The following is a 5,690-nucleotide window of genomic DNA, read 5'->3' as shown; positions in this document are numbered from 1 at the left end:
GGCGGTATTGATTAGCTAAAGCATGTTTCTATGCCATTTAAGTTCTAATGTATGTTTGATTTGTTAATCTTATGTCTTTAGAATTTCTTCTAGGGCAAATTTCTATGTTAGCTTCTCTCATGTCTGGGTAATTGGTATGAGTGGTTATGCTTGCCTGTCCTATTCCTCTTAAGTGATATATATTCTCATGAGTTTTGGCACTGTTGTGGTCTGTTGTAGACCATGCTACTAGGTTGTTGTTGTACTGCTTGTGATCATGTTAGGCTCCCATGTTAAAAATCTTCATGTGAAATTGCTATCCCTCTGGCTATAATTACTATGAATAAGGCTCACTTGTCTAAAGTTTTAGCATGTGTATGTGTGTTTACCCTGTTAACTCAATAGACCTGCTTCTTAAGCCCTCCTAATGTGTTACTGTGTTCAGCATGCTACACCATTTCCTTTGTTGAATGATTGCTCAATATGGTGTCAGTTTTCTATGTCAAACTTGCTAGGTTAAAGTTGTCCACCTAGTTGGCGTGTTCAAGCCCTCTTGTTTGACAAATCTTGTTTCTTTAGCTTCTAAAAAGTGATGATATGTTTATGTAATCGTGTCCCTATGAGGTATCACTGTTAATAGACTTTAGAGTTGTTAATTGGTTGCCATGTATGGTTCCTCCATCTAAGCCTGGTACGAGTTCATGTGTGGCCCCGGGTTGTGCAATTGATACACTCTCACATTAGAGGTGTGCTTGGATCTGGTTCTACTGTTCGTGTGAAAAGTGAGCTCGCTGAAGGCCTAGGTGTTACTGGGTTATTTCTCTTTTGGGTCTGCTCTGTTTATTAGGGCTTGTAGTCTTTCAGTATGTAATATTTGCACTTGTATTCATTATTTTGGGCCTGTAATAATATACAAACAAAACAGATGGAAAAATTAGTAAAAGGGGGATAGGGTACTCTAATTCTCACATGAATGGGTAGAAAATATCCCTATAGGATCTATGTGGTCTATTAGCTATTTGCTTTATATGCTTTTAGTTTCATATGTAGAAAGCATGCCTATAGGAGTCACGCACACACACACCTCACTTTACTTGTCAAAACATGTTAGTTCAAGTATTTGCTATACCTGTTTCCATGTCTACTACTGTGCACACTTAGACAACATGCCTATAGGATGTAATAGCACACGCCTTACTAATCTAGATACCATATTTATAGGATTTCAAATAACCAATTGGTGAAATTACTTCTATTACTTTAGTACACTGCCCCGCCTAGATAGCATGTCTATAGGAATAAAGTGTTATAAAATCAATTTAATTGTCAATTGTTAGAAATCCTTCCTATAGGATGTTGTTGCGCACATAAGACTATTTATGAGGTCAACGTTGTTAGTACTAGATCATCAAAGCTATATCACTGCCTAATCCCGCAACTATTAGGGACCATGCCTATAGGACATTAATGTCTGCCTAAGGTGCACGCTTATAAAATCAGCATTAGTAATCTGGTCACTTATGTCGGTATATTGCCTCACCAACAGTTAGAAACCATGCCTATAGGACTTGCAATGTCTTAACTTGCCTGTGTGCATAATACTGGAAATTAGAATCACATAGAAATCCTGCCTATAGGACTTAACGATTAACATCATGTACTGCCCAATCTAAGAAATCGGTGACTGATCGCATGCTTTTGTGCTTATGTGTGGAGGCTAATTTGAGCTTTTCATTGCTATTATGTGCAATCCTACCTGTTTTGAATGTCGTCTAGTTTTTTTATTTTAAATAATTTTGAGCATCCTAAGTAAGTCTAGAACCACCCAAATAGAGGTCCAAAGCCTCATGGACCATAGGTATGGTACGGGTAATGCACGCATAGGGTACGACCTAGAATTGAATTAGAACGCTTTTAGGTAAACAACTTCAACATAGTAATCGGGTACCAGGAGATGATAGTCTGTGTTCGCTGAATAATATGAGCAACTCCTACCTAAAGGAAGTTGCGAGGTATTATTTATGTTGCACGGGGTGATCCTTTTGGCTAAAAAACTTAGGACCCCCCGCCCCCTCCCTTTTCCTTTATATATTTGATATCCACACTTAGCCTTTTAGTATAAACCAACGTAATTGTATCCTTGTAGTCATATTGAGATTTGTACCTATTTTCATATGTTATAATAAGACTCTCTGACTTTTAACCTATTTGATCATTTAGCCTAATTACATAATCCACATAGTTTAAAGTTCGGCCGGCACTCACAGTTGTGGACCTCGGAGAATGCCTAGCACCTTCTCTTCGAGGTAATTTGAGCCCTTACCCGATCTTTGATGATGGACTTGTTAAAATAGAGTTATTTGCAAATAGGTTCCCTAACGCACCTCAAAATTTTCAGGTGGCGACTCTTCTCCTTTAATACCTCATTTAAAGAATTATCACACGTCAAAACTCGCTTTCGCGAGAAAACGGGGCGCAACAATAACAAGCGCTTCACGTCGCGTAAGATTGTGTATGAAGGAAATAAAGGCATAAGCCTTAGTGGAATAAAACCGCACGATGAGGAAATCAAGAAGGGAAGTGCTCCTAATAGTCCTGTAGCCTCTCGAAGATAAGCACAGACGTCTCTGTACCGATCCGCAAGACTCTACTAGACTTGCTTATGACTCGTGAGATCTAAGTGAACGTAACGCTCTGATACCAAGCTGTCACGACCCAAAATCCAGTATAGGTCGTGATGGCGCCCAACAGTGCCGTCAGGCAAGCTAACGTTGATTTATCGATCAGATTACCCATTTTGTTACTTTGAAATTTCAAATTTCCAATAATTAAATAGTAATAAATAGAATTTACAGGGTAGGTGATAATAATTTTGTAAACTACCATACTAAACATCTAGTAGAATCCCCCAAAACCTGGTGTCACAAGTGCATGAGCATTTTTCTAAAGAGTACAATAATAATAATACAATTGTCCAGAATGTAAATAAGACAGGATAAAGTAAATAGTACGATGGAGACTCGGTGGACTGTGATGCACAGCCTGAATTACAGCTCACATAAAGTCTCCTCAACAGATGCACCTACGTGCCAAGATGATCACCAAATGACCTATGAGATCCTGCACATTAAGTTCAGAAGTGCAGCATGAGTACGTAAATTATCACGTACCCAATAAGTATCTAGCCGAACCCCGGAGAAGAAGTGACGAGGGGTCGATATCGACACTTACTAGAGGTCCAAATAAATAAATGATAATTCATAACAGGTATGAAGTGCACAACAATAGTGGAGTAAATCTGTAATATCATAATGTTCCAATTATTCCTTTTAAAGCATAAATTTCTCGATCTGGTATTCTGCCTTAATATCTCAGAAAATGCCAAGTGTCAGTACCAAATAAATAAGAAATACCATAAAATGTTTGGCATCAGTGGAAGGTTTATCTTGTGTATATTCGAACTACTAGCGATAATGCACGATTCTGCCGAGTCGTTCGGACTGATCCATAATAAAGTGTACACTGCCGAGGGACGTGCGGCACGATCCATAGATGCATATATATATTGTCGAGGCATTCGGCCCGCTCCACAAGAAATGGAAGAAAGTTACCGAATTACGAGAAACGTGCTTACAATACAATACATGAGCATAATATGACTATACCATTTCTCAAATAACTCGCCCACAACTCAAAGTGATAAGGCTCGGTCTATTATACAGATATTTATTTCTAAACCAATTTCAGTTATAACTTCAATTAATTAAGCCAGGAGAATGAGTTCAAATCATTTAAATATTGCATGATAAGATTCTAAGTCTACCCGGACATAAACATGCTTTAGCTATGTACGTACTCTCATCACCTCGTGCGTACATAGCACCCACAACTAGTAGCACATAATAATTACATCACCTAGGGGTAGTTTTCCCCTCACGAAGTTAGACAGGAGACTTACCTCGCTCCGAAGTTCCATAACCGGCTCCAAAGCCTATCTAACACCTCAAACCAAAGCCCATCAGTCCAAATCTATTCAAATAATGTGAAACCCAATCAAAATATATTCTAATATCCATAATTAATAAATTTAAACAATTCCCAACTCCGCTTGAAAAGTCGATAAAACCGACCCTCGGGCCCACATGCCCGGATTTTGAAACTTTTCGAAGATAAACCTTACCCATAATACCACAAACTTAAATACATAATTTATTCCAAATTTCATGTCCAATTTCGTGGTCAAATTCAAAAAATACCAATTTCTAGGTTTTTTTCAAAATCCCCAATTTCTCAATTTCCATGTTTAAATCCAACTATAAACCATGTATCTAACTCACAATGGACGGGAATTACTTACCTTGACATAGATGATGAAAATCTTCCCTCCAAGAGCTCCAAGAATCGCCCAACCAAGTGAAAAATGAGAGAAAATGAGTCAAATCTCGTATTAAATACAATCTGCCCAAGCCTGCTCTTGTTCGCGATCGCGGAAAGACCATCGCGATCGCAAAGGCCAAAAATCACAGCCTCCAAATCAACTCTACGCGTTCGTGACCTTAATGTCGCGTTCGCGATGCCTACTGCCCCTCTCCCTCCGCGTTCGCGATTCCCCAGTCGCGTTCGTGTAGGCCAAAGGCCTTCTGCCCCGTTTCCTTCATTTCCTTTTCGCGTTCACGGTTGAGCCTCCGCATTCGCGAAGCACTGCCAGGCCCACCTACGCGTTCACAAGCCCCTCTTCACGTTCGCGTAGGGCAAAATCACCAGCCCAGAAATCCTTCTTCGGGAACGCATCTCTTCATCCGCATTCGCGAAAGACAACACCAGCAAACCAGCAATAACTTTTCATCTAAATTTGGTCCGAAACCACCCCGAAACACACCCGAGGCCCCCGAGACCCCATCCAATCACACCAACTTGTTCCATAACATAACATGGACCTGCTCGAGGTCTGACCAAAAAACATCAAAACTACGAATCGACGATCAAAATCCTTCTTTAAATTTCAAACTTCCAAACTTCGACGAACGCGTCCGAACTCTATCAAAACATACCGGAATAACGTCAAACTTTGCGCTCAAGTCATCATTCACAATACGAACTTATTCCAAGGCTAGAAACTCCAAATGGACATCGATAACATCAAAATCCACTTCAAACCAAACTTATGAAATCTAGAACTTCCAAAATGCCAACTTTTTACAATAAGCGCTGAAACGCTTCCGGACAACCCGATACTCAATCCGAACATATGCCCAAGTACGAAACCATCATATGAACCTATTGGAATCTTCAATTCCCGATTCCGAGGTCGTTTACTCAAAACTGAAATCATAGTCAATTCTTCCAATTTAAAGCTTCCGAAAAGAATTTTCTTTCCAAATCAATTCTAAACTTCCAAAATTCAATTCCGACCACACGTACATGTCACAATACCTAAAGTGAAGCTACTCAAGGCCTCAAACCGCTGAACAACGCGCCAGAGCTAACGACCTGTCGGATCGTTACATTAGCAACCTATAAAGCAAGTGACTCAACACACAATAGATGTGTGACTTTTCTTTGAAAAAGAAGACTTCAATAATATTGAAGACAATGTTGCTTGTTTATCTCAATTGGAAGAAGGATTTATTGAAGGTGACAAAATAAAGCACATTTTACCAAAGTTTTTTTCAGATATGATCTTCAACAGATTGGTGATATAGATGTTCAAC

Source organism: Nicotiana attenuata, chromosome 9 (genome assembly GCF_001879085.1).
Source record: "Nicotiana attenuata strain UT chromosome 9, NIATTr2, whole genome shotgun sequence".
Taxonomy (NCBI): Eukaryota; Viridiplantae; Streptophyta; class Magnoliopsida; order Solanales; family Solanaceae; genus Nicotiana; species Nicotiana attenuata.
Note: the sequence above shows the minus strand (reverse complement) of the source record.